Genomic DNA, 12,464 nt, shown 5'->3' with positions numbered 1-12,464 from the left:
AGAATGTTGGAATAGCTATGGACCATTAAGATCTTACTCTAATTCTAGCCTTGACTTCACCTAGATGAGTATCACTGGGCAAGTTCCCTAATCTCTTCAGATTTCAGATTCCTAATCTATAAAATAAATATGGAAAGATAATTTCCATGGGTCCTTCCATCCCCAAAATGCTGTTTTATTATTTATGGTTTATCAATGTTTCACGGTAATGATTTTTTTTGTTGTTGTTGCTGTTAAAATGCCTCTTTCTGAGCAAACAATATATTGTTGCTCACATTCACAAAATGACTTGCAATGGACAGCACATTCCCAGTGTGGGAAGTCAGCTTACACACAGATGTCATGCAAAAAGTCTTTTTTTAAATTAGTGGTAGAATTTATGTGAAGATTAGATCATAATAGGATAGTTTCAAATTTCTGCACGGAACATTACTTTCCTTTTATCCTACTATATAGTCTCCACTGTGAACACAAAATATATTTGTACCCAAGGAATCTTAGAAGGTCCTCAGACCTCTGGCTTTCACCCTTCAAAAGTTGTTCAATTTGGCAAGTTCCTCATGCACTTGTGTGCTGGACATTGGCATGTGTGTAGACATGTAAACGTTGCATTTGCTGAACAATGTGCACATATCTGCAATTCCAAATGGCACTCACATTTAATTGTATCCTTCTGTCTTCATGAATCTGCATTTAGTCTTTTATTAATATACTGTAATGATGAAAACAAAAGATCATTATTCTTTACAGGTATGTGGGGGGTTGCTTACCATCTGAGTAAATGAGGACAAATTATATGACCCAATAAAATCGAAGGGTACCATCTTCTTCTGGTGCAGACAATTGTTCTGCCTGAATAATAAGTGAGTTCAATATCTTGAGTTATGAGTAGTGAGTGAGTTTGATATACCCAGTTATGAAGATTCTGACTTAGAGGGCAATGCAGTGCTGTGCTAGAGGACTAGCTGGGTGCAATGATAAAGGTAGCCATTAAGGTCTCTGCTAACACACCAAAACAGTTTTGTTAATTTTACCTGCAGATGTAGAAGATCAGGGTAGGGATTATGAGTCAGATGGATTTAGACTTAACTTCCTGGATCTACCAAATGTGATCTTTGGCAGGTTAATTGGCTTCTCGAATTATCAGTAACGTCATCATTAAAAGGGTAATCACATTAATACCCACCTCATAGACCTGTTGAGAGAACTAAATGGGGCATTGGACATAAAATTCTAAATGTAGTGCTGGGCACATAGTAAGTAGTTTGGTATTGGTAGCTGTTTTCATTATCGTCTTACTATTACTACTGTTAGAGTTGTCCCAACATTGTAGAGTGATATTGTGAGGAATGAGCAACTAGAATATGGAAGTGACACTAATCAAATATTTTATATTTTTATATTTGATTTCAAATCAGAAATTGATGCAAACTGATGCCAAGAGCAGGGGATGACTGATTGACATCTTGTCACACTGTTCTTTCATTTTCATAAGACTTTTTACTTTGTGAAAGTTATCGTATAAAAAAGATATTTAATGGATTTGTTACTGTATTGTGAAAAATAAAGAAAGACTTGTAAAATAAAAATTGTTTTCAATAAATGATAGCCTGAAATCAAGGACAATTCTGTAGAGTTTCCATTATGCTTTGGCAACAAAATGTAAGTAGGAATTCAGTTCATAAAACTGCCTGTAGTTCCTATGGTCAACGAACACTTGTTGAGTGACTGACTGATTCTATGGCACTTAGAATTTTTTCTTTTGTTTTTCAGAAACCTCAAAGCCTTATTTAGAAAAGTTAGACAGCAAATTAGATGCTAACGTCTCCTTTATCATAAATTATCTTCCATTATAGTTTATTTATTAATTTATGTCTTTCCTATTTATCATGAACTCTGAATATCAGAGAGAAGAATATTATTAAATCTTTTTTAATCTCTAGAATGTTAAGCATGTTAATTAGTTAATGAATTAACTGGCACATTCATTTATTTATTCATTAAATAAAAGCTTATTGAACACCTACTTATTGCCAGACATTGAATAAAGCATAGTGGACTTAAGAATTGAAAGATTAAAAAGTCATAGCCTCTACCTGCAAGAATTTCTACATATATACGCAGTACATATGTTTGTCTACAATATGTATGTAATACATTTGTACTACATATGCGTACAAATCTATATATGTATTATGCAAACAACACTAGTGTTCTCAGCCCGAGACAAGCATAAGCAGTAGGTAAGCATACATGGTGGGAGAGGTGACTAAACCTTTCCAGCACAACTGATGAAGCTTTGTCAGAAAAGGTGGCATCCAGCTAGTGCCAGAAAGATGAGAAGGGTTTTTTCCAGTTGGAGAAAAGGGAAGAGAAGGGTGGGGTGATAGGAAGGCTATTCCCGAAAGATAAATTCAACACACACACACACACACACACACACACACACACACGCACGCACGCACAAACACACACACACACACACACACACATACCCCATAAAATAAAGAGCATGGAGATAAAGGAGTGAGTGGGAATAAAGAATTTTGACTGCATGGAGGTCATACAGAGTTCTTCCCCCCGAGAATTGCTAGTGATTTACGTAAAGGGATCACAACAGTTACCCAATTTTTAGTTATATAGGTTATCAAGAGCAAATGGGATAGGAAGTCTTCTAAGACACACAACACAAATGAATAATGTTCAGCTTTACAGGAGAAGGGTTTGGGATTTGCTACTAATAAACAACTTACTCTTTAACTTGTCTCTCTATAGTTTTAAATCTAGTGCCCCTGGGACCATCCGTTGGCAACATTCATGTCGATTTAATAGTTTCTCCAGGTTAACTCTTCTTGTTTTAAAAATACTGAATATACAAATATGTGACATCCAGATCTAGGAAATATTTCAGTCTATTTTTCACATTTCAATGCTTCAGATAGGGCTTTTCTCTCTTGGAGTTTGAATTACTTAGATGATGCCATGCTTTTAAATATCCTTATTTTGATGTCTTGTTTTTCAGGGGTGTAACTATCTAGTATACTTAAATTGTGCTGCCTTTCCATATTCCCATAAAACTAGTAAACTAGTAAGTTTAAACTAGTAAGTATGTACTTATCTTTCTCACAGAGATGTTGTGATAATCAAGAAGAATGGGAATGAATGAATGAAGTAGTCCTTGAGTGGCTTGTAAGAAATCCAGGCACAAGTTCAGGCTGTTGTCCATTAGCCTTGTTGATTAAATTTAAAGTGCTAGAATACGTAAACATCCCCAAATGTTGATAATTTGTAGTCTATTATTTTTAATCTTTTGGACACTTCCAAGGACAGAAATAACTGAAGTAGCCACTTAAAACCAGTTGTAATTTTTAACCAGTATGTCTGTGGTAATGTCTAGGGAAACTGACTCCTATATCTTAATAATGCTGACCTGGCTCAAAGTGTAATTTTACAAATTATTTCTCATGTAGATAGGTGTATGTTTCACCTTCTTCAGTGTGTTCACCATGATTTATCTCAGTCTGAGTAGTTTAATCTTTGATGCGTATTTGGATCAAAAGTTATATACTTTTAAAAGCTAATTACCATTTTTAAATTTTTATCTTTTCTTCCTGAATGCCCAACTAAAATAATATTTCCATGGGATACATATTTTTAGGATGTGACTTTAATCTAATGACACATTTTTCTTTGTGCCTTGAGGATTCAATTGCAGTGCTTTATTGTCATTATCGTTATAAAATTTTAGTCAAAACTCAGCTACTTGTGTAACTCACATAAACTTTTTATGGCAAAAAAAAAAGATCTTTTCCAGGAGTGGTAAAGTGAAGGTGATTGATGCAAATTTTTCTATATTTCTTTCAACTCTAAGAACTTTTAAAATTAAATTTAAATGGTTATTCTGTTTGTAGGGATGTGATAGAATGGAAGTATAGAGTGAACACAAATATCAAAGGACAGAGATTTTAAAGAAAGGAGTGTCAATGCTGTAACTGTAGGAAGACAAAAAGCAGAGCCATTTATATGAAGGAAAGCAGAGAAATAATCATGTAAAGGGTCAAGGCAGGTGAAGTAAAGGGGTGAAAAGTATTGTAATGAGTGGAAATAGAAAAGAATGTCATCATTAAATTCAATGCAGTCTTATGGTTAGTGAGTTTTTTTCTGTGTTGAGGAAGATGAAGCATCCTTTAAACTCACAAGACATAGTTTGAATTAAAGGACTGTTCTTGACATATTTGATTATGTAAAATGCATTTATGGAAAAGAGATTTATTTGCTTTTTGTTCTTTTTAACTATTGACAGAAAACAAACAGTGACATTAGAGAACTCCATTTAGGGATTAAAAAATACTTCTACATTTCTTGGTACCTTAATTTTCTAACCCTTCAACAGAAGTCTAGATGCACTAGACAATGGGGTAAATGACAGAAAAGAAGAAAGACTGAGTGCTATATTTGTAATACTAACACATAACCTGAACAGTGTTACAGAGATGTGCCAATCAACTTGAAACTTAGAGTAGGTAGGGTGAGCAAAAATTTTCTAGAAATAGTGTAAGAGCACGGAGCTGTAGATATGCAATGCTTGGCTAGGGAATGGCAAGTAATCTAATGTAGCATGAAAAGTCCATTAACCAAACAGTTATGTTCATCATATTCTTACACATGTAAAACAAAGAGGGAAATACATTTGAAAGAGTTACTTCAAAAAAAATTTTTTTTAAATCTTTGGTATCGAAAGGTGAATCCTTAGCTCTCATGAAAATGATGCTTTGTGTTTTATGAAGCACTTTTACATACTTGTTTTTTGTTATGTTGTGCTTTGGTGCATAAAATGGTTCATGTGCTAAATGTTCGAGATAACTGGAGGTTTTTTTTTTTTTTTTTTTTTTTTTTTTTTTTTCTGTAAATGAAAACAGAAGACTCTGGATCTGTAGGAAATACTTTGCATTGAATATTTGTTTGATTCCCACACTATCTGTATGGCCGCAGAGGATAGGATACGATAGGCCCGTTTAACATCAGGAAAGACATTTGACAGAACTGCATTATGTCATCATATCTCTGCTGTATGTAGTTTGTGATAGCTAACAGAATTTAAATGAAAGAAACTGAATGTCATCATTCTGTTTGGAAGGGTAACTTGCAAGTGCTCTGAGGGAACATGTTAAAAAATTTAAAGGCTTGTTTATTAAAAGGAAATATAGCTTGATTTTAGAAAACCTTTAACATTTAAAAATTGTATTAGTAACATACATACAGTCATATATTTTTGTAGCATTAATATTAGTGTTAATATTGCAATAATATTATACTAACATTAATAATGAAGTGATTTAATATTAAAGAAGGTGTTTCTATTACATTATGTAAAAGGCTTGGCATTCCATGCAAACATGAAAATCAGTGAGAAAAGTCTATTTATAATATCACTCGACTGAATATGAAATAGAAGAGCAATGTATTGATTAATAAAATGTATGTTTTCCCTTAAATTTTAAAATATTAATGAGAAAAATATTGCACTCTGCAAAGGGCATATTATCTACTATATTAATGTGATGATCAGAATGTACTATTAAAAAAGTTATTATAACTTGTCCTCTGTTATAACAGCTATGAGGCAGAAATCTAGTCACACATATATTTGAGAAATTCTTTTGCATTCCTTCTTTAGTATCTTCTTCACAATTAAACACAAGTCCTATGTTACCCACCATTATTATTCTCTTAACCATTAAAACAACTGCTTAAGAGTTTGCTCTGTCTTGTGTATCTCCAGGAAGATGGGGCAGCAAAAATAAATGCCCTGACACAGGAATGAGCTCAGTAGATAGAGGAACAGGAGAAAGGAAAGACTGAATGTGGGAATGAATGGATGAATAACAGAATGTGTGTATGTTTCGGAAACTCAGGAAAAAACTTAAAAAAAATCAAGACATTTATTTCAAATTGAACATAAAAATCATATAAAATTTGAGCAATCTGCAGTCAAACTCTGTCTCACTTTTACACTTTAATCACATTCCCAATATTACCAGCTACATACCTGATACTCAATCTAGCAGATGTTTTAATTCTTATCTAATTTGTTTTCATAGAAGCATTTGATGCTGCTTATCCCTCCTCCCTTCTTGAAAAGTTCTCTGTCCATGATTCTATTTCTTTTTATTTATTTACTTTTGACTGTGTTGGGTCTTCGTTTCTGTGCGTGGGCTTTCTCTAGTTGCGGCAAGTGGGGGCCACTCTTCATCGCAGTGCGCAGGCCTCTCACTATCGCGGCCTCTCTTGTTGCGGAGCACAAGCTCCAGACGCGCAGGCTCAGTAGTTGTGGCTCACGGGCCTAGTTGCTCCGCGGCATGTGGGATCTTCCCAGACCAGGGCTTGAACCCGTGTCCCCTGCATTAGCAGGCAGACTCTCAACCACTGCGCCACCAGGGAAGCCCCATGATTCTATTAGTGGTTGTATGGATTTCTCCTTTCCTCTCTGGCTTCTGCTTTGAAGTTCCTTTTTCTTCTCTTGTCAATGTTGATGGTCCTCAGCGTTCTCACCTCAGCTTTCCTCCCTCACGGCACACAGTCCTTGAACAATCTCATACGATCCCACGGATTTAATTACTCTCAATGTGTTGCCCTAAAGATTAAACCCGGACCACTTTCTTGGATTCTAGATAGATTTACCCAGTTGTCTAGTAAACAGTTCCACTTGAGATATGTAGAAGGCATTTCAAGCTAAACGTACCCAAAATTGTACAAATAACTATCCTCTCAATCAATTAGTTTTTCTCATGTATTTCAGACACCACCATTTTTCCCTTTCTTTGCATCATTCCCCGTATCTAATCAATTATGAATTCCCATCCCCTACCTACAAAATCTATCCTTTATTTAGTCTCTCTATCCCCATTCTTAACGTCCTAGATCAGGTGATTATCATCATAGGCCGGTGTTACGAATTGAATGTTTGTGTCCCCTTCACAATTAGTATGTTGAAGCCTTAACTCCAATGTGATGTTATTAGGAAGTGTGGCATTTGGGAGGTAATTACGTAATTAGGTTCAGATGAGGTTATAACGTTGACGCCTCCGTGATAGGGTTAGTGCCCTTGTAAAATGAGGAAGAGACACCAGAGCTTTTGATCTCTCTGTCATGCGAGGACGCAGCAATAAATTGGGTATCATTTGTGAGCCGGGAAGTGGCTCTTCACCAGAACCCAACCATGAAGGTGCCCTGATCTTGGACTTCCCAGCCTCCCGAACTTTGAGAAATAAATGTCTGTAGTTTAAGCTATCCAGTCTATGGTATTTTTGTTATAGCAGCCTAAGCAGACTAAGATATCTTGGATTCTTGCAAAAATCATCTAACTGCTTTACATTTAAATACAAAATGATATTTAAAAGTGCTTAACTGATTTTTAACTCTTCTGTCTAAAACCTCAATGGGTTTCTATTGTCCTTGTAAGAAAATTGCAATTCAATTCTTTCAACTGGCCCTGGCCTTTTCATTTGCCATTGTCATCTTTGCATTTTTATAATTCTGTCAGTAGAGGCAATATATTTGTAAGGTTTAATAAAAAGAAAACAATAGCAAACACTTTCATTGTGCTTATGTGTACCACATATTATTTTAAGCACCTTCAATGTATTAACTCATTTAATCCTCACAACAATCTTACAGGCAGGTGCTATTACAAATGCTGTTTACTAATGGGAAAAATTGAGACATGTAGAGACTGAGAAATTTGTCCAAGGTCATGCAGTGAAAAATTCGCTCAGGCAGTGTCTCCACATTTGTGCTTTAAAACACTTCTGAGCTTTGGAGTCTCCCAGACCAAGTTTAAATGCCAAATCATCCTCTTTACTGGATGGCAACATTGGGAAAACTATTAATACCTCGTCTCCATTTTCCTCAGCTGAAAAATCAGTATAATAATATTCTTCAGAGGGCTGTTGTGAGGAGAACTTGAGATAATGCTCTTTAAGTACAAACCACAGGACTTAGTACTTAATGAATATTCATAAATACTAAGTGTCATTATTACCGTTATTAGGATAGTAACTATCACTATCCTTTTCATTACCCTGGTTGAGTATGCTATATAATATCTATCGAATTTACAACAGTTGTTCCCCTTGCCAATAATATTTTATCCTTCAATTTCTCTTCTTTTGCTTGGATAACTCCTTCAGGTCTCAGTGTGGATACCACTACTTCCATAAAACTGTCCATGATTCCTTAAGTCAGGAGCAGGAGCCCTCTTAAGTTAATAGAATCCTGTATTATTCACATTGACTCTCCTTTACTATAATTATATATATATATATATATATATATATATATATATATATATATATATATATATATATATATATATATATATTTGGCCTGAGTCCCCAATAACTAAAAAGTTTTTAATAGGTTTGCTTCTTGTTCATTGTTGGTATCTCCAGTTTCTGGACACTGGTTGAAATATAGTAGGTCTGGTAAATATTTACTTGTGGTATAAATGGGGAATGTGGAATAAATGAATGATCTGGAATGATATACCTTAGAGACTATATTTATACACTCCTGCATTTTATATTAGGGCTACAAATAGTCTAATGGAATCTAATAGAATCTAAAATGGATCTGAGAAATTGCAGAGAAAGTTAGCAATAAATTAAAAAACACACTCTTTGATTTTTATATCATTGTTTCCACAGGCGATCAGAGAGCACAGACAAGCTGACCATTAGCCATCAGGAAAATCTGATTAATCTACATGAAGAATGAGAAATGGAATGGAGGTCAGCTAAGAAATCAAAAAGAAGAAAGAGATAACAGTATCAAAATGTCACTCTATTTTATAGAAAGAAGAAGACATACTTTCAAAGAAGTTATATTTCCCATGGCCCACATACTTGCAAGCTTTTAGTTCAGTATCTTTGGTGTTTTCTTCTAATCTCACTGATTAAACTCAGTAAATTCGAATGTGCAATAGAATATTTAAGAAGCACATTTTAAATGTCACAATTTATTTTTCAGTTCCTTAGGCCCTCATTAATTTTGGTTTCCAAAACCTTGTTCTTTGTTCACAAGCTATAAAATTTCCTTTAAGACTTGTTTAATGGTCATGTCAAATGAATTCACCATTTAATGGGATTGGCTGTTCTCCTAAGTGCAAAGGACTTCCTTCCACCCTCTCATCCAGCTGCCTGGCCTTGTGCAGTTCTCATTTCCACTGTCTATTGCCTCAGTTCCTCAAGGGAAAAAATATCTGCCTACCTCCTAGAGGTGTTGCAAGGATTAATAAATTGCAAAGCACACTGAAAAATTTGGATAAAATGTACTCTGACAGACTGAAGTATTACCATGACCACAAGTATCATTTCCAGATGCTGTAGATCCAAGGACAAGAGAGCAGGTCTGGAAATCTCATCCAAGCCTCCCACATGGAGGGTTATTGCTAGGCCAAAGAGTTACATTTTGATATTTAAATATCAGTGGTTTTATATCAAAGCCATTTGCTGAGAGAGATTTTGTCTGGACACGTAAAGTGCCTGAATTGGCACAAGAAGGCAACAGCCCTGAATCATTGAGCCTCTAAAACCACAAGCAACACTATTCCCAGGAAAGAGTTTATCTCTATTAGAAATCAAAGACAACTTCCCTTTCCGTTTAAACAGATAACTCAAAATTATAAATGGCCTGCTTCAGTAGACTGGCCCTTTATGTAGTCAAGAGGGTCACAAATTCCTTGAAATTTGAGAAGTCTCACTGAAAGGGATATTGAAGTTGGGTTAGTGCTCCCAAGTGAAGCTTAGCAGTGTTTTTGTCTGGAAATCTTGATTTTAGATGTGAGCAGACATATTGTTTCGAGGAGTTCAATTTAAGTCAAAAACAGAAATGTGTAGGGTAAGTGACTGAAATATCAGTGAAACTGGTGGATACCCAAACTATGTGGTTCACTTATATTTGTATCTCCATGTATGTTAATTCAAAATTTTTGTTGTTGTTTTGGGGTTTTTCTTGGACCACAGGTGTAGAGCGTTGGGTCAGTCAGACTTTATAGTTCCTGGTACCGTATATCATTGGTAGTGTGAAGCCCATCTTTTGTTTGGCTTATTTGTTCATTTCTTTCTTTCTATTCCCACTCCCCATCCCCCACTGTCCTGTCCCTCCCCTCACTTAGGCAGTTATTCAAATGTTTTTGATGGGTATCCTTTTATTTTGATGTGTTCTTATAAAATATTGTGATTTGTGTGCATGTCTTTTTTTTAAAAAAAACAAATTACATTTGCTATAGATGCTTTTTCTTATTCTTTTTTACTCAGCATTGTATCTTAAGGATCTATTCCTATTGCTGTAGGAATATCTAGTATGTTGCCTTTAAGTCTTGTGTGGTACTTAGTGGTGTATAGCCTGCATCCTTTCCTTACACATTCCCCAGGGATAGGTACCTACATTGCCTCCAACTCCTTGCTAATACAAATAACACTGTCAAGAACTTTCCTGTGTGTGTCCTGTAACAGCCTGTATGAGAATTTCTCCAGGCTATGTTTTGCGGTGGGTTGTGGGGATATAGTATGTATGTGAACTTAATTGGATTAAAACTACCTCAGATTGCTTTTCTGGATGGTTGCATAGTTCCACATTCTGTGCAGGAGGTTTCCTATTTCCCGCTACTCCTTCCAACACTTGGCATTATCCAGCTTTCTAAATTTTGCTAATCTCATGGGTGTAAAGTGATATATTATTGTTGTTTTAATTAGCATGTCTCTAATTCCCAATGGATTGGAGCATACTTCACGTTTGTTAGCTTTTGGGTTTCCTACATTGCAAACTGTTTTTTTATAACTTCACCCATATTTTTCTTGTGGTTCCTGCCCTTTTTTCTCTCTTTTTTTTTGACTTGGAGAAATTACTTTTATAGTCTAGTTATAAATCCCTTGTGGGTTTTTGACTTTCTAAGTATGTCTTCCCGCAATCTTTCATCTGTCTCTTAACTTCTCCCATGGGCTCCTTCCTTGAACAGAGTCTTTAGCCTACAGTAATTGCTTGCAAACAGCAAATAGAATCATTAGCTAAAAGAATACAAGGACTGATGTTTGCAGATAACTCTTCTCTGGAACATATATACAGGAGGGAATATATTATTTAAAGAGATAAAAGAAGTATGACAGATTGACAATTAGCCTAAAGATGGCTGAGAGGATGATTTTGCCATTTTTGGTAACAAATAAAACAAAAGTTAGTGCCAAATTATGCTGTTACTTACTGGCTAGAACATTTAATTAAAGTACAAAATAACTTAGTTAAATACAAATATATTTGTCTTTACAGTATGGTTCTCATATTAGAGAATATGAAATCATTTCATTATTAATTAAATATTTTCATTAATTGATTGATGAAGAACTAAAATATTTTCATAAATGTTTTCAATGTGAATTCCCTTCTTTACATATTCAAAATGAAGTAAAATGGTAAGCACACATATACACACTCACAATCAGTATGACAGTCAAAAGAGATGTCATTTTGAAATTTTACATTCAGAGAACTTGTGATAAATAACGTTTTACACTCCCCCTAGAAATCCAGCATGAGCACATTATTTTTGTGCTCTTTCTTTTACCTAATTAAAAAACATTTAGAGAACAAAACTTTATAGGAACAAATTCTGATGCGAATGTAGAATAATATTTTCGTGAGGAAAAATATTATTCTGTTTTTCACACTCAGTAGGCTTTGACGTAACCTAAAAGTCAAGTTTTCCATAATAGATTCAGCAGGCGAATGTGTTGCTATTAATCTGTTGCCTAAAAGGAAGGTGACTTTTGAGTTTACTTGCTGAAATAAATTTCAGTTAAAATTTTCATTTTCTTAGGGAGTGGTTCAATTGTTCTCTTCAAGTCAGATGATTGTAGATGAATATAGATCACAGAAAAGCAGGCACTTCCTTCAGCTTTTGGACTGTCACAGACCATGTACCATCTTACCAGGAGCCAACATTTTGTGAAGCATTCGTAAACCTGGCCCTACTCTCTCTAAAAGCCCTGCTTGCTTAATTTATTTTCACTTTTAAGTTTTTTAACATCTTTATTGGAGTATAATTGCTTTACAATGGTGTGTTAGTTTCTGCTTTATAACAAAGTGAATCAGCTATAAATGCACATATAGCCCCATATCTCCTCCCTCTTGCGTGTCCCTCCCACCCTCCCTATCCCATCCCTCTAGGGGGACACAAAGCACAGAGCTGATCTCCCTGTGCTATGCGGCTGCTTCCCACTACCTGCTTGCTTAATTTATATATCACTGTGAGAACAATATACTCTCAGTTTTTCAAATTCTTCTGCATTATGTTTCCTCAAATCCAGCATAGTACAGAAAGGCTTTTTATCCTTAATATTTTTCAGATCACTGTATCACCATGGCCATAGAGTCTGTAATCTGTGTTAAAGTATATTGGTGAGGAACAG

This window comes from Eschrichtius robustus, chromosome 6, assembly GCF_028021215.1.
Source record: "Eschrichtius robustus isolate mEscRob2 chromosome 6, mEscRob2.pri, whole genome shotgun sequence".
Classification (NCBI taxonomy): domain Eukaryota; kingdom Metazoa; phylum Chordata; class Mammalia; order Artiodactyla; family Eschrichtiidae; genus Eschrichtius; species Eschrichtius robustus.
Note: the sequence above shows the minus strand (reverse complement) of the source record.